This window comes from Sabethes cyaneus, chromosome 1 (assembly GCF_943734655.1).
Source record: "Sabethes cyaneus chromosome 1, idSabCyanKW18_F2, whole genome shotgun sequence".
Classification (NCBI taxonomy): domain Eukaryota; kingdom Metazoa; phylum Arthropoda; class Insecta; order Diptera; family Culicidae; genus Sabethes; species Sabethes cyaneus.
In genome coordinates, this window is record NC_071353.1 from 166,018,068 (window position 1) to 166,035,198 (window position 17,131).

Consider the following 17,131-nt stretch of genomic DNA (forward strand, 5'->3'; position numbering starts at 1 on the left):
GCCAACGCTATAACTGTCCTTCTAGAAAATTAACAAATTTATGAACGAAATTCTTTGCAATGATCAAATTACCCAGCATAATTAGAAGGAATAATTAGTTTTAGTCATGTTTTAGGCAAAAAGAGTGATTGCATGCCTTGGTTTCGTTAGAAAAATGCGATGCAGTAGTGCGCAGATTTAGGCACAGATTTTTTATTCATGTTCCAAATCCTGCGCAGTAATGTATCCTATGAAGAAATCGCGTAAAAATACGCAACTTCTCCCAAATGGCTCAGGTATAGAGGCATAGAAATTCAAGTAGAACCTTTAACTTGCATTGTTTGGAATCCTGTGTTACGGCTCGGGGTCCGAACCTACGAACGCCAATTCATGGAACCATGTCTTCTGATTTTTTTTGACTGTCGTTCATTGAGCTGTCATTGAGCTGTCCGGGAGTGGGGAAGTGGTTTCTATATGAAAACACAATTGTTAGTATTAGTCTAAAGTGTAATGTTCAGTATACAGAAAACCCGAATGAACTCGCCCTTCACGTTATCGCCAATAAAATATTTAAAATAAGCCAATCCAAATGATAATAATGTTCCTGTGCCACCTGGACAGCAGAAGAAGGCCACATCATGGATTTAATCATGGTAATGGCTAATGTCGGATTTTTGATGTGCTTTTAGCGTATAAAGACATAAACAACATGGTATGAATGTTTATTGTTACTTTTTAGGTGCGCAGAATTAGGCACCGTGAATAAATTTACAAAACGAAAGATATACTCAATTGTTGGTCGACTTTTAATTCCCATGTTTTTTACCAGATATTATAGACCGTTGCACTACATGTTGCTGCTATCAACGTTATTAATTTAACTCTAGAATACTTATAATAGCGGAGGAATAATAAAAATGTCTTAACTGCGCAGAATATGGTACGTTCCCGGTATATGTTCAAAGCAAGAGTAGATTTGGTTTTCACGTTTAAACTTCAAGTACAAATGTCTAAAATCAATTTTTTTTTGCTCGATTAAAAAAATCTCTTTGTTTTTTTTCGCCCCCCCCCCCCCCCCCCCCCCTCAAGTGGCCCCACACCAGAAGGACAAAAATTTTATAAAATATTTGTAATGGCCTTATTGCAGTATTCAAAACACACGTTTTTGCAGAAGACCGCAGATCTCTAGGACATTTACTTACTAAGTTATCGCATGTTCAAGCATATTTTTTAAGTTCACAAGTCTGTAGTATAAAATGGGACAAGTGGATATATCAAATCAATGCTTCACCTTAAAACTTAGGTCAAGTACTACAAACTTGTCCACACCCACCCATATGAGAGTACGACAAACATACGTTTTAGGTGGTTTTTTCGACAAAGTTGTAGAAAATATGAGGACAAACAATGTTGCTAAAGAGAAGCCATTTCTATCTCTATCGAGTTCAGAGTTATAGAGCATTCTCTTTGGAAATTCTTTAAAATTTAGTTTTTCCTACTTTGCTTGTGTTGGTAGTATTTTACAAGAATATGTGGTTGTAGGCGATTTTTTGCACGTTTTTGCTGAAGGCCGAAAATCTCTAGGACCTTTCCTTACAAAAGTATCACTTATTTAAGCTTTATTTTTTCTTAACTCAACGAGCCAGTAAAGTAGACTGGGGCAAGTGGAGATATGAAATCAATGCTTCATCTAGAAGCTTAGATCAAGTACTATAAACTTGTATAGGTGCCACTTGTCACCATTCACCCATATTAGAGAACGGAAAACATATGCTTTAATAGTTTTTTTTATGAATTGTTTCAATCTTTAGCAACCCAAGTAACAATGTGAGTTTTATTGTACTCTTATGGTGGTCTTAAAGACCAATTTTGGGCTTAAATCCCATCATAAGAGTGTCATAAAACCCAATTTGTTACTTGGGAAGCTTTCTGTGACCGTGAGAATGCGATATCTTAGTAAGTAAAGGCCCAAAAAACTTACGACCTTCTGCAAAAAAGTGTTTTAATAATTGTCTAGAACAATGTATTCTTGTATAATGCAATTTACAAAAACTAAGTATGAAAAACCATTGTTTAAAGAACTTTCAAAGAAAATGCTCTACAGTTCTGCACTCGGTAGAGATAGAAATATCATTTCTTCAGCAAGATTGCTTGTTTTTACAGTTTTTACAACTTTGCCGAAGAAACTATGTCTATATTTCCTAACACAAAAAAGTTATTTTGTTATTTTTATTTTAGTAAGCGAAGCGAACTAACTTTTGACACTTTCAGATTATGGGGGTGTTCCTATAAACAAAAGCTTCAATGGGTTAGAGTTACTCGTAATACTCGTTGCTTTGGTTTTTTAGGGGGTCAGGCTTGCAAGGCCTGCAGCCAACCCCACAGTATCGCCGGAGAACCATGCGATCCTTGGTTACCACCGGGGTTGGTTACCCGATCTCCACCGAGGTTGCTCGTATCCCGGGTAGTATCACGAGGAAGTATGGATAGGAGTTGCTGGGTAAGAGGCTATGGATCAGTATGGACTGTATGGATCTATTTTATGCCCAGTGCGCAAGGCACCGATGGTACGCCTTGCCTAACAGTTTACCAGTCTTAAGAATTACCACTCAATAATCTATTCTTATTGATGCAAGAATAGGGCTCTAATTGTAGTGTACCCTCAGACGTTCAAGCAAATAATTTGCCATACTGATGAAGAGGTCACTCCAGTTGCACTCTCCTCGGTCCTCAGTACTGATTCCGGCAAAGCACAGTTTTACCTTTTACCGTTGGCTACGGCGATGACAGTGTGACATCAGCTCCTTAAATAAAAAGTTTCACATTTTTTCTACAGAGCACGAGTGATAGGATCACTTGTCACCGACCGGCGAACGGACCGGCCAACGGATGAACGGATTGTATGCTAATTATTTTCCCTTTCTAAAATGATTTCCACGTGCGTCCAAGCTGACTGCGACGGAACCGACTAGCTCCCCAATAACCTATTTAGGTATAAATACCAAATGACGCTGACGATCATGGTTTCGTTCACGTACCGGTGCTAAAAACTTTATTTCAACGTGAGACAAACAAACGAAAACAAGTGCTTTGGATCTTCCTCCCGCTCCGCGCAATAGGTATCAGTCACCCTCCAGGCAGAAGAAACCCTTTTTAGTCATCAACTTTCTTCGGTGCTTGCCCTTCTCCCGAAGCGAAGAGGCACCCGGCACTGGCACTGGCACTGGCACTGGCACGACATGATCGGACTACCGATCGAATCGCTTAGTGGCAGTTCGCTTTCACCGTTGCGTTGGTCAGCTCAAACGGCTGGCTGACAACGCGCGGTATGGAGTGTTCCAGATATGTTCTTTTGTTGGGCACCGAAGGGAATATTTACCATAACAAATATGGTCACTTTTTGTTGGTTTTTATTACCATTCCGAGCTCGTGTGTCCGTTGTTGGGACGTTTTTTTTTTATTATTTTTTGTTGATTCACTGGATGCTTTCTCCTCTGTTCGTATAGGTACTTTTCCTACTCGATTAGAGCTCTTTTGTGATCTTCTTAAAGGAACCATTCTACAATCGATAGATTATTTGCATGGGGCTCAAGAAAGAAGTGAATAACTGTGCCTGCTGTGCTGGCGGTGTGGTCAGACATTCCATCTAAACAGCAATTCAAATCGAAATCGGTTTCTGTCTATTTACCGATGAAGAAAAAAAACATACACACACACATGGTTTTGCTCTGAGCACGTATGGAATGATGATTACTTTTTTTTTGGTGCAAATAAAAAATGGGAATCGAATGAAATTGAATGCGCGGCCGGAAAATAGGTCAGTTCGGTAACCGTAAACAAGAGAAATCCATCCAGGTGCTGCTGCTGCTGGGGGATTCGATTTACCGGGAACGATCGGAAGCACTTAATTTATATGCGCTTGTTTTGCACTACTTAGCGATGATAGATTAATGAATAATAATAAATTGAGCTGATTGTGTGCTGCTTTTGACTTATATCTATTCGAAGGCTGTGAACTAGTTTACAGCTGTAATGATAGTTATTCGACTATCACCTAGCAAGAATTGGCTGCGATGATTCATTCGTACGTCGGAACAACGTAATTTTTTTTTTTACTTTTTCATTGGCATCGGTGTAACCTGATTGCTCAACAAATGGCACCGTCAAGGATCCGATAACAACGGCCGGTGTCGGTTTTCAAATAACAGACTACTCTACTCACCACAGCATTCCGTCGTCCGTCCTGCTGTCATCTCCTCATTCGATTCGAATCGCTTCACTCTAATCTGGAGCATCTCAAGTCTCAACTCAACAATGACGAAGGGCAAACCTTCCACACTATGTATGATGTGTTGCAATTGCAAATCACTGAATAAACTTTCCCGGAACGAACAGTCACCACTCACAGCAGCGAGCCGGCAGAACCGTAAAATTATGATTGTTTTCGTTTTTTCATTTTCACAGCCGCCTAGGAGTTTTGCTCCATGACGTACATACGCTTCTCCATGACAACCGTATCACGGACGGCATTGCATGGAACCGCCGCACTATGGGCCAGAAATTAAAATTTCGGGACCAATATATTTGCGGTTAGACGCCATGTCTCAGCTCAATGTAGTCTTCGACAACTTTTTGAATGAAAAAATTATGCATCTTTTGAAGGGGTCGTCCAATATTTAAGGGTTACTTTAACAACAATTTAAGGAATAACTTTTTGAGTAAACTTTTTTTTACCTTTTTGGTTTCAAAATATTAAAGATAAACCAATTTTAAGTATTTTTTCTGAAGATATCAAACTTCTACCTTTTACCCATTTTCAGCAATAGACCTTTGTTTATAAACGACCCCTCAAATCACATTTCTTCTTGTGACATGTTTATTTCCACAGACAGCTCAATGTGATGTTGTAGACAACATTTTGCACATAAAAGAGGAATATTTTTGCTGAAGACTGTTTTGCTTTTTCTACATTAATTAATAAGATATAACTGTTTTTAGGTTAAAAACCGTTTGATGAAAAATGTGTTTTTTTTCAAGGGTGGTGTCTTCGGAGAAGTAAAATAATAAAATATAGCGCATCTTCCTGCATTATTAGGGTGACCATGAATTCACCTATTGGGGTGATACAAACTTTTGTTTTCTTAAATAGTTAAAAAAAAGTTTTTTTTCTCCAATGGTTGCAGAAAATACTAAAATAAGCCACTTTGCTGAATAAAGTAACTATCTATCTCATACCGGTTGCGAAATATAATGCTGTGTTGAAAAGAGCACTTAAAAATCAATTGCACTCAATAAATTTGCACACGATTATTTTATTGCTTTCAAATGTTCTACAAAGTTATTCAGTATGTTAAAATTCATATTTTCTGTGAAGACTGTTTGACGCTAAGACGCATATTTATTAAGTTATAAAATGTATGAAAAAAATCCACACTATTCCTAGGTATTCCCAGCCATGGTATTCCCAGGTATTCTCTGGACAGATAGCTTTAATAATTCCCTACAAATTGGTATGCAAACTAATTGCAGATACTTGCAGATGGCTAAGATATTCGGATTTTTCATCAAACGGTTTTTAACCTAAAATCTGTTATATCTTATTAATTAAGGCATATAAAGCAAAACAGACTTCAGCAAAAATATTCCTCTTTTATGTGCAAATTATTTTCTGGAACATCACATTGAGCTGTCTGTTGAAATAAACATGTTACAAGAAGAAATGTGATTTGAGGGGTCGTTTATAAACAAAGGTCTATTGCTGAAAATGGGTAAAAGGTAGAAGTTTCATATCTTCAGATAAATTACTTGTAATTGGTTTATCTTTAATATTTTGAAACCAAAAAGGTGAAAGAAAGTTTACTTAAAAAGTTATTACTTAAATTGTTGTTTAAGAAACGCTTAAATATTGGACGACCCCTTCAAAATATGCATCAATTTTTTATTCAAAAAGTTGCCTAAGACCACATTGAGCTGAGACATGTTGTTTAACCGCAAATATTTCTGTCCCGAAATTTTAATTTCTGCCCTATATAAGAATTGACATCACTATGTCCAGAATCCAAATTAAACTACGACTTAGCCATAGAAATAATGTATAGTATATAAGTAAACATTGTAATAATATTATTATTGTATGTACCTTTTATGTCGGTATGAAAACATTGAATAACTTTAAGAAAAAACAACCGATTTCTATTAGTAATGCATTTTTATTTAGTTTGGTTCCTTAAAATTTTCTTGGTTTAGTTTTTGAAAACAATATCAATTAAGTGACCATCTTTATTAGAAACTAGCTGACCCGACACACTTTGTATTGCCACAAATTAAACTGTGTTGTACATTTACGCGGGATGTACCATTTCACGGAAAATCTTTTCGTAGAAAGTACCATTTCGCAAGGGTGACCCAACTGAAGGAAAGTAAGAGAGGTCACTAGATCTAGGAAAATAAATAACCCTAGATAGAGGTGATCTCTACGGGGGGTTGCCCCCCCCCCCGCAGTGGCCGGCGCTTCCGACGACAGGTCGCCGGCAACACTCGCGGCCTGTGACCGTCTCGCGCTGAATTATCTAATGTTACTATTCATAATTTTTGGTGGTCTTGTTATTGATTAATGTTTTATGACAAAATCTAAACTTTCTCGAGTTCGATTAGTTTTTGAGTTACGCCAAAATTTCTGTTTTATTTGTATGATGGTCCTTATCCCCCTACCACAGGGGCGAGGGGTCTCAAACCATCATTAAAAAAATCCTGCGTCCAAAACCCCCCACATGCCAAATTTGGTTCCATTTGCTTGATTACTTTTCGAGTTATGAGGAAATTTGTATTTCATTTGTATGGGAGCCCCCCCTCCTAAAAAGGTAAGGGGTCCTAATTCATCATAGAAAAAATTCATGCCTCCAAAAACACCCACATGCCAAATATGGTTCCATTTGATTGATTAATTCTCGAGTTATGAGGAAATTTGTATTTCATTTGTATAGGAGCCCCCCCCCCCTCCTAGAGTGGGAAGAGGTTTCAATTTACCATAGAAAAAATTCATACCTCCAAAAACACCCAAACATCAAATTTTGTTCCATTTGCTTGATTGGTTCTCGAATTATGAGGAAATTTGTATTTAATGTGTATGGAAGCCCCCCCTATTAAAAGGGAGAGGGGTCATTCCCCTCCTGAAGAGGGGAGGGGTCTCAATTCACCATAGAAAAAATTCATGCCTCCAAAAACACCCACATGCCAAATATGGTTCCATTTGCTTGATTAGTTTTCGAGTTATGAGGAAATTTGTATTTCATGTGTATGGAAGCCCCCCTCCCTCTTGAAATGGAGAGAGGTCATTATTCCCCTCCTAAAGAGGGGAGGGGTCTCAATTCACTATAGAAAAAAAAATTGGCTACAAAAACACTCACATGCTAAATTTGGTTCCATTTGCTTCATTAGTTCTGGAGTTATGCAGAAATTTGTGTTTCATTTGTATGGGAGCCCCCCTGTTAGTGGGGGGAGGGATCTCTAACCATCATAAGAACCTTCCCTGGCACCAAAAACCCCTGCATGCAAATTTTCACTCCGATCGGTTCAGTAGTATTCGGTTCTATAAGGAACATAGAGCAGACAGAAATCCATTTTTATAGGCATAGATTTGTATGGGAGCCCCCCCTCTTAGTGGGGGGAGGGGTCTTTTGCCATCGAGAGAACCTTGCCTAGCCCCAAAAACCTCTACATGCAAATTTTCACGCCGATCGGTTCGGTAGTTTTCGATTCTATAAGGAATATACGGACAGACAGACAGAAATCCTTTTTTATAGGTATAGATAAGTTACGCTGGAACCATTCAAACACTTTTTCTGGATCAGCGTTTAAATTACTTGTAATTTCATTTATTTCAAGCTCAGATGAGTAAATGTAAATCTGAACATCATCAGCGAACATTTGTATATGACAGTAATGCAGGATAGATGGTAGATCGTTAATATACATTGAGAACAATATAGGCCCAAGAACAGATCCTTGGGGGACTCCGCTCACAATATCAATACTTTGAGATAGGTCACCATCCACAGAGACAACTTGAGTTCTGTTTGATTAGTTTTACGGCTTTTTTGAAAAAATGAAATTGATGTGAGAGTTTGGTGAGTAGTTTCTTATGCGAGGCACGATCGAAAGCCTTAAAGAAGTCTATTAGCAAAAGAAGCGCCATGCCTCTTCTTTCGATCACTTTATGGATGTCGTCATGGATTTTTAAAAAAGCTGTTGTAGTATTGTGACCTGATCTAAATCCAGATTGAAAATCATTTAGCAAACTATTAGATTGGATAAAGTAAATGATTTGCTGCTTCAAGACTTTTTCGAAAACTTTGAAGAGCCCACTTAAAATACTGATAGGTCACAGGTTTGACAAATTAGAGCTACGAGATTTTTTCCGAATGAGGTGCCAAGAATGGAAAAACAACTTTAAGGGGAAACCGAAAGTGGCTCAAAGATGGCTGGATAAATGGCTACCGTTCGAAGCATGTATTGTTTTGCACCTTAAAAATGCATCTGTATTGGCAGAGCACGCTTTCGCCACGGAATCAGTGCTTCCAGTGCTGTTATAATTTCCTAAAACTTGTCATTCCATTTATCGATCTGCTATATATCAACAAACGCTCAGCAAAACATAATTGCTAATGGAAAATAAATTTAAGTGATTATATCGATTATTACGTGTTCATAAAAGCGACCAATGTATAATTTGGAATTAGTTAATAGATATTTTGTTGCGCACATATTTCATTGTACTAGCGGTTTCCGAAAAAGCAGCAACACATTATCAAACTTTCGTCACAAAAATGAGCTTTTAAAGAGCTTTCAACTTTCGCCGCATCGATAAGCTTAGAGTGATGTAAACAAACAAAACGCAAGCGCAGAGATCAAAAACTGGCCTCCGATGCAAACGGATTAATTAAACATTCTAGTGATCCTACGCATTATTCAGTTGCTGCTGTTAATCTTGATTGAATCGGAATGCCTTGATAAAGAAAACAAACCATATTTCGGGATGTTTGCAGTCGGTGCGGTTGGCTGCGGATCAGGTTTGTTTATGTTTGCAAGCTCCGCTATTTGACATATGTTACCAATACTAATGCAATATTCAAATAAACGTTTAGGTTTTTAACGAACACATGAGATGTACAGTACAGTGTTTGTCGCACTAACACAATAACGTTAGCCACTTTCGGTATCGCCTTAAGAAACCGAAGAGGAATATCATCCATACCTACTGAGTCAGACTGAATTGAATTCAAGGCTGTAAAAATTTTGTGTTCAGATATAAGGAGGTACAGGTAAAGGGGAACTATCGTGAGTAAAATTAGAGCTGAAATATTCATTTATTTCGTCAGAAGTGTGATCGAACTGATAATTATGTTGAGTACGTTTATGGACATCAATATTTTTCAGTTTATTCCATAGAACTTTGCTATTATTTGGAGAAGACATTGCGGTTTTTAAGACCAAAATTGGTCATATCAACCATCATAAGAGTGTTATAAAACCCAAATTGTTACTTGAGCTGTTTTCGTCAAATCCACTTATTTTCCACTTCCACTTATTGATTATATCTCCGAAAAAATTAAGTCTAGAAAGGCACTATTCTCACATTTTCAAAGAAAATTGCCCAATGAATTTGAAAAAATAGTATTTTTTTAGTATTTAGTGCTGCCAAATGTATTTCAATTCGATTTAAAAACTAAATTTCTATTTTTCTCCCAATAATTACAATTTGATCTCAAAAATTCCAACTCTATCGTATTTCCCAAATTTGACGGTGTTGCCAAATATCAAAATTTAAACTGAAAAACTGGCAACACGGCTCAGGAAAATGTTACTACATACTGTATACATGCTTTCACAACAGGGCATCTAGACTACATAAGAAATTGGAAGCCGCTTGCTTCAAAACGTTGTCTCTAGATCGGCAAGGAATACTTCGTGACGATAAGTGATTCTAATGCAAAAAAAAAAATTGTGGAATACGATGTAGTCGGAACTTTTGAGTTAATCTCAAGTGTATTCATTGAGAGCAAAATAGAACTTTAGTTTTCAAATCGAACTAAAAAATATTTAGCAGCACTGGTGCTAAAAAAAATTCCACTTTTTTCGAATTCCTTGGGCAATTTTTTTTGAAAATGTGAAAATAGTATCTTTCTAGACTTAATATTTCCAGAGATGTAAGTGAAAGCAAATTAGCGGATATGACGAAAACAAGGCTTTTGGTGATAAGGGGAGGGGGGGGGGGTTTGGGGGGTTTCTCCCATAGTGGAAGGGGGAGTCCAATCGGCAGCAAAAAAAAAACAATAGTCGACTTACGCTTATTAACTACTTTCACCTAATGCCCAAATTATGGGAGTTTTATCTCAAACTCTGTCAAAAGTAAGTCCCATGCGCATAGACCACTATAATGCGGAACAAAATGGTCATTCTGTTTCGGACCAAAAATTCTACATGAAAAAAAGCGGGTTGGAAATCTACTATTTTGTAATTTTTAGTGTTTATGTATGTACATCTTTCCAAAAAGAAGCGATTTATGCAAAAATCTAATTTTTGACAAAAATGGTCAATAGACCACTATAATTCGGAACGGCTCAATTGAAAAAAGCATTGTCAGGTTTTGTATCTGGTCACCAGATTTCCATTACAAAATTTGCTGATTCAATTCAGAGAACATTCGAAAGCGGTACAATACTATGTTTTGAAGGGTGTCTCTAAGAGTTTGGCTCTATAACTTCTTTCATGTAAGAGATAGAAATCTTCAGTATTCAACAAAGTTTCTCAAAAATAGTTTAGCTACAACTTTTCTGTGCCTAGCAATCATTTCAGGCTTGAAATTGAGAAAATATTTTTTGTATCTAATTAGGGACACTCTAATGTCCGAATATTTTTTCACCACTTTTTCACCAGAAAGTGCTTTTTGAATGAAGTAACTTTTCTGAAGCAACTGTTAGGCTATGTCTTAAGAGGTTTCGATGCTATTACTTATGTCTCAGAATTTTTGAACCCGTCCCACTGTGCGCCGGGCCGGCCGCACGGAAGGATTGCGTTGCAGAAAGTACTTCACGCTTGCGTTCAAATACTTTGTCTTATGATAATAAAGCAGCGAGTGCATTCTCGCGTCAACATTGCGGATTTACTGCGCGCATAAAACTTTCCGTCGTTATGTGATGATGCCCTTACAGATACACAAACACACACACATTCCGTAGAAGAATAAATCATCCGGATGGTAGGTATAGGAATAGGTACTTCGGAGCTCCAGCTCCAGACCAGCTGCCCATCACCGTCGACCTACAACCCTCTACGGTGCGCTGGTTGGTCTGTAACGCGACGGTTCCGACGGTCATGATGATGATGAAAAGTGGCCGCGCATCGAAATTCGCCTGGTGGTCGGCGTGTCGACGATGGGCGTGGGAAAGTGTAACGGTTTACCCCGGTGCGGTGTACATACAGAACAAAGCAGGCAGCGACAGTTTCGTCACTCCGGCTGACTGACTGACGGACTGACTGCTGTTTCTGTCGCTTCTGCTTGTTGCTGAGAATGTGACCTCTGCGGGTCGTCAAATCCGTGGATTTTTCGGCGGTATTTGGGTATGTGGAAAAAGAATACAATTGGGAATTTTAAAGCGCTGCCGCCTTCGCCTTCGGCTGTAGCAATAACTAACGCAATCGCAACCGAGTTGAGGAAATTTGGTGTTCGAGTTTTGATGAGCTTTTTTTTATGAATCGGCTTTGACCGGTCATGAAATCTCGGATGAGTGATGAGTTTTTTTCCCACCGCTCCTCGCAGGGGAGGTCTGAATTTGACCAATGTTCAGGTTGTGGTTTCTTTTGGAAGGGTTCAAGTTTAAGCTACTTATCGCTAATGAGACGATTACTGAATTGACACAATTTTTGAGATAAGCCTTTGTTTTGGCTTGACGACGCTGACAAAGCGCCGCCGGTGAGATTTCAGAGTTTCAGTTTGACTAATTATGAATAGTTTTGCTTAATGTGATATATCAAGAGCGCAAATACAACGAAAAATGGTTTGGTTTTGAGCGCTAACAGCTCGGTCGGAAAATCTTCTACGCACGATTGTTCAATTTTCCAAGCACGGGTGACTAAACTGTACAACACGCTATGATTGCAGCACACATCCTCGACACGATTGTGAGGAACGTGCTGTTCGAGCCACAAATGCTGATGACTGCAGTTTAGGAAACAGAACAAAACATGTTCAGACGGAACGGAACAATATTGGATAACTGAAAAAGCAATTTGCTTTTCGTTCGTTGTCCTTAGCAGCTATTGACGAACGTGCGCCAACGAGTAAATTGATTTTTCTTGCCATTGAAAATTTAATTGAAATCTTTGAAGAGATTTTCTCTACGATTTCTATACTTTTCCAGCACAGACGATACCACTGTACTCAATCGGACCACTTTATTATTGCGACTAATACCGATGACGACAACGACCGCGCAGTTCGAGTGCGGATACGACCGCTGCTCAAAACATGATGTCAAAATCATCATCGGAGACTATAATGCTCAGATCAGAAAGAGGAATTCAAACCGACGATTGGATGGTTCAGCGCACACTCGCAAGCGAACAAAAACGACCTAAGATTTGTCGACTTCGCCGACTACAAGAACATGACCGTATGTACCTTTTTCCAGTATAACCTCCTCCATCGATACTTCTGGAGATCACCTAACCAGAGGGAATCACGAATTGACCATGTTCTGATAGATGGTCAGCACTTTTTAGATACTATCGACGTCAGTACCGATCCGGACTCGAACCACTACCTAGTAGTGGTTAAGATACGTAAAAAACTAACTGTTGTGAACAACATGCGATAATGGCGCCCCCACCACGGTATAATCTAACGCGGCTGAAGCAACCGGATGTCGCCGAAAGCTACGCGTTATCACTGGGAATCGTGCTGCTGAAAGAGGATGGGATGAAGCCCCTCTTGAGGACTGTTGGAGTGCCGTTAAGACAACCATTCGTTGGCTTCAAAGCCGCATGTGGTACCATCGACCGAAAAGAGCTATGGAAAATCATGAACGAGAACAGCTTCCCTAGGAAGCTCATAAAACTGATTCAATTTATGATGGATGGTACACAATGCTGTGTTCGGATTGTCGGTTGGCTTGTCGAGTCGAGTCTCACAGAGGGTTTCGTCCAGGTGATGGTCTCTAATGCCTGCTGTTCAATATAGCACTACAGCGTGTTATGAACCGAGCGGATACACCAGACATGCCGTCCGGCAGAACCGCTTGGGCAGTAATGCAACGATCCATGGCGATGAGTTTGAGGTAGACGATGAATTTGTCTACCTTGGCTCACTGATGGTAACGGCTGTGAGATTCGGAGGCGTATTATCAGCGGAAGTCGTGCTTACTATGGGCTTCATAAGCAATTGTGGTCTAGCAGACTAAGTTCTCTACAAGTGCACCCTGTACAAGACGTTTATTAGACCGGTTGTTCTCTACGGACATGAAACGCGCACTATACACGAGGAGAACTTGTGAATGCTCGGAGTTTTAGAAAAACGAGTGCTAAGAACGATCTACGGCCGCGTAAAAAAGAACGGGGTATGGAGCTGGAGGAAGAACCATGAACTGGCGCAGCTCTATAAAGAACCCAATATTTAAAAAGTGGCTTAAGCTAGATGGATACGATGGCATGTTGCAAGAATGCCGGACAACTGCCCTGCGAAGATGGTGTTCGGTTCAAATCCGGTAGGAACAAGACGGACCAGGGGTGCAGCGAGCAAGACGGTTAGATCGGGTGGAGCAGGATCTGATGGAGAGTACTCAGTGTCCAAGGAATTGGAGAGCGGTAGACCATAACCGAGTTAACTGGAGAATCTTTGTTCATCAGACTTTGTCTTGGGACGGCATGCCAACTAAGTAAGTACCAGCGTAGCGGAGAACGCCCTAGGCTGGATGGCACCGAATCGACGTAACGAATGGTTTGACGAGGAGTGTCACTAGATATTGGATGAGAAGAACGCAGCGCAGGTACAAAGGCTTTTTAGAGCCACCCGTCAGCGGAACCTGTTAAAATGGGCCCGAACAAGTTGGCCGGCTGTTTGCATCAACTGATTATCAAGATTTGGGATACGGAACGACTAGCGGAAGAGTGGAAAGACGGGGTTGTCTGTCCTATCTACAAGAAAGACGATAAGCTGGATTGTGAGAGCTACCGAGCGATCACGAATGCCGCCCGCAAAGTACTTTCCAAAGTCATCTTCCATCGACTGTCTCGAGTAACCAATAGATTCGTGGGAAATTATCAGGAAAGCTTCATGGAGGGTCGATCTACAACGAACCAAATCTTCCCCCTGCTGCCGACCTTCCAGAAGTGCCGCGACTTCCGAGTCCCCACGGATCACCTGTTCATCGATTTCAAAGCCACATATGATAGCGTAAACCGACAAGAGCTATGGAAAATTTTGACGAAAACAGCTTTCCGGTTAAGCTTAGTAGACTTCTCCATGTATAATCATGGCTACGATGGATGGTATCTAGTGCTGTGTGAGAATCTCGGGTGGATTGTCGGACCCATTCGAATCTCGCAGGGGACTTCGACAAGAAGATGGTCTTTCCTGCCTGCCATTCAAAACATTCCGCTTGAAGGTCTTATGAGACGAGCGGCGATCGAAATACGGGGCACGGGTTTCAATAAATCCAGTCAAGATCCAGGAAGATCAGTACACCAGACTAAAACGTAAAGCAGAGAAGATTGGGTTGAAGAAAAATACGTCTTTTCAGTATTTTTACAAAAATAAAAGTCCTCTTGGTTTTACTATCTGCTTTGAATATGACGAAGAGCATCAGGAGCAGATCAGTAAATTATTCCGAGTAAAAACATCGAAATCTAAGCTTTGATTCAAACTACTTGTGCTGTTTCTGTGCCAATAGAATAACTCGTAAATGTAAATTTCGAAATATTTATCTGTCTACATAAATAAATACATATGAGAATACAAGTAAGAAGTGAAAGATTAATCTCGTGCTAAAAACTTGAGTACTTGTGAATATAAAAAGGCCTTGGGTTTAAACGTCTTTTCTAAGACTTACTTGACCCTTCTTTATCGACTTCCCAGCCGGGTATTACAGGAGTACAGGCGTACAGGACCGTTGCGGGGCTAGTGCAACAATCCTACTGACTCTATCTAGTAGCACCGCCTAACCGAACATACGACGACTGGTTGGTTAGACCAGCCAGCGTCGTACCTCGAAACCAACTAAGCTGTTACTTGTGGATATAATTCCTTTAAAAACTCGGAATAAAGTGTGAATTGTGATAACGTGTGACGAGGTGGCTTCGTTACCGTTCGTATTAACAATTTTGTTTGTTTTCCTTCTTATCTTTTCAGGTATTCTACTAAGACGCTCAAATAATCCATGTTTTATTCAATCTAACGGATTTTCTAACGAGACGACGAAACTGTACAGACACTTGCTACTTTACAAGACCCCGCACTCCATCCGTGTTAGATCAACCTTTTGTTGTTACGTCACGTGTTCTGTCTTGTATGTAGCAAGTGTCTAGCGGATCAAGCGGCCGGTCACAGGGCGTCGACGATTTATCAGAAGGAAAGGTAACGTTCAGAGGAGTCGAGTTAAGCGTCAATTAATACGAGACTTTCACCGATTACTCGCTTATCTGCGAATAAAAAAAAAGTTTTCGGGCAATCAACGTATAATAAATACGACTCACGGTTAGAACTAAAATGATTTTATTCGAATAATTATGTACTACTGGAAAGATTTCTTTTAATTACAATAAGTGTGTTGCGACGAACCTCGACTCACTTTATTAAATTTTAGAGAACTTTATTTTTACATCTGCACGAGTCAGCAATCAGTAACGGAATGTCTTACAAGCTACAAATTAAGCTAAACCTAACTGCACCTAACCACTCAGTCGCACTGAGTGTGAAATTGCGTTATTGACCGGCCTCATCGACCAAAATTATATTATAGCAAAACTATCGAAGTTTATATTCACCACTGTTATGACGTGTGACAAAGTGTTTCCTTTTACTATAGTTAAGTATAACTTTAATCGCTAACTAACTGTACTGTACTGTACCGTGTTCAACTTGGCATTAAAAATGTACATACAATGCATTTCATTTCTGAAATTATTCGAGTTGATTGTTACAATCTTTAACAATATCTTTCTTGTTTTTATTTTTCATTGTGCGATCTATATTGTAAATGGTTTTATACATAATTTAGAGCAAAAGCCAAACAAAGACGAACTGTTGATTTTGTCCCTCTTTTTATCGATTAGGCGGCGACTTTAAATAAGATAGCAGTATCACTTTGCCGCTGATAACACAATGTGTGATTTCTATATTGCCACAAAATAACCTGTGTTGTACATAAATCATGAATCTCGGGTGATCTTTGACACAATCTCGAGTTTTGCAAGTTTCTGAGGAGTTCAACCTTAGATGATTCATTTTGGCAGTTACGTAACTATGAAAGCATCCCAGGTAACCAATAAGCATCACCAATGCTATTCAAATGTAGGCCAATAAGCATTTAAGTCGCCTTAAATGCTACTTAAATGCTATTTTGGCAAAATATACAGCTACTTTACTGATAACCTTTTTATAGTGCTGACAATGCTAATTTACAGCTAATTACCGACACGAAGAATTTGAATACAATTTTAGATGCCAATTTACAACACCATTGCAGTCAAAAAGCTAATATACAACAACGTAGTTGCCTCCCCCAGTGGGCGGCGCTTTCGACGGCGGGTCACCGGCAACACTCGCGGCCGTCTCGTCCTGAATGATCTAGTGTTGCTATACATAGCTTTTGTGGTCTTGTTATTGACTAATGTTTTATGGAAGAGTCTCGAATTTCTCGAGTTCGATTAGTTTTTGAGTTTCGCAAAAAATTCCGTTTTATTTGTATGAGAGTCCATATCCCCCTACCACAGGGGTGAGAGGTCTCTATCATAAAATAAATTCAAGACTCCAAAATCTCCCACATACCAAATTTGGTTCCATTTGCTTGATTAGTTCTCGAATTATGAGGAAATTTGTTTTTCATTTGTATAGGAGCCCCCCCTCCTAAAGTGGGGAGTGGTCCTAATTCACCATAGA

The 17,131-nt window shown here is 39.4% G+C and overlaps 2 protein-coding genes across 3 annotated transcripts in view; one reads left to right on the forward strand and one right to left on the reverse strand.

Annotated features, from left to right (window-relative positions):
- LOC128732817 (bis(5'-adenosyl)-triphosphatase ENPP4-like) overlaps positions 1–17,131 on the reverse strand; it is a 138,634-nt gene that overhangs the window by 76,101 nt on the left and 45,402 nt on the right. The gene's annotated exons all lie outside the window — the stretch shown is intronic.
- LOC128732816 (uncharacterized) overlaps positions 1–17,131 on the forward strand; it is a 128,548-nt gene that overhangs the window by 55,667 nt on the left and 55,750 nt on the right. The window contains exon 1 of one of the 2 annotated variants that reach the window (XM_053826217.1): positions 15,498–15,607. The exons of the other annotated variant lie outside the window; for it this stretch is intronic. The gene's annotated coding sequence lies outside the window, so the exon portion shown is untranslated. Of the gene's footprint in view, positions 1–15,497; positions 15,608–17,131 lie in introns of those variants that run through there. 2 annotated transcript variants of the gene reach the window in all.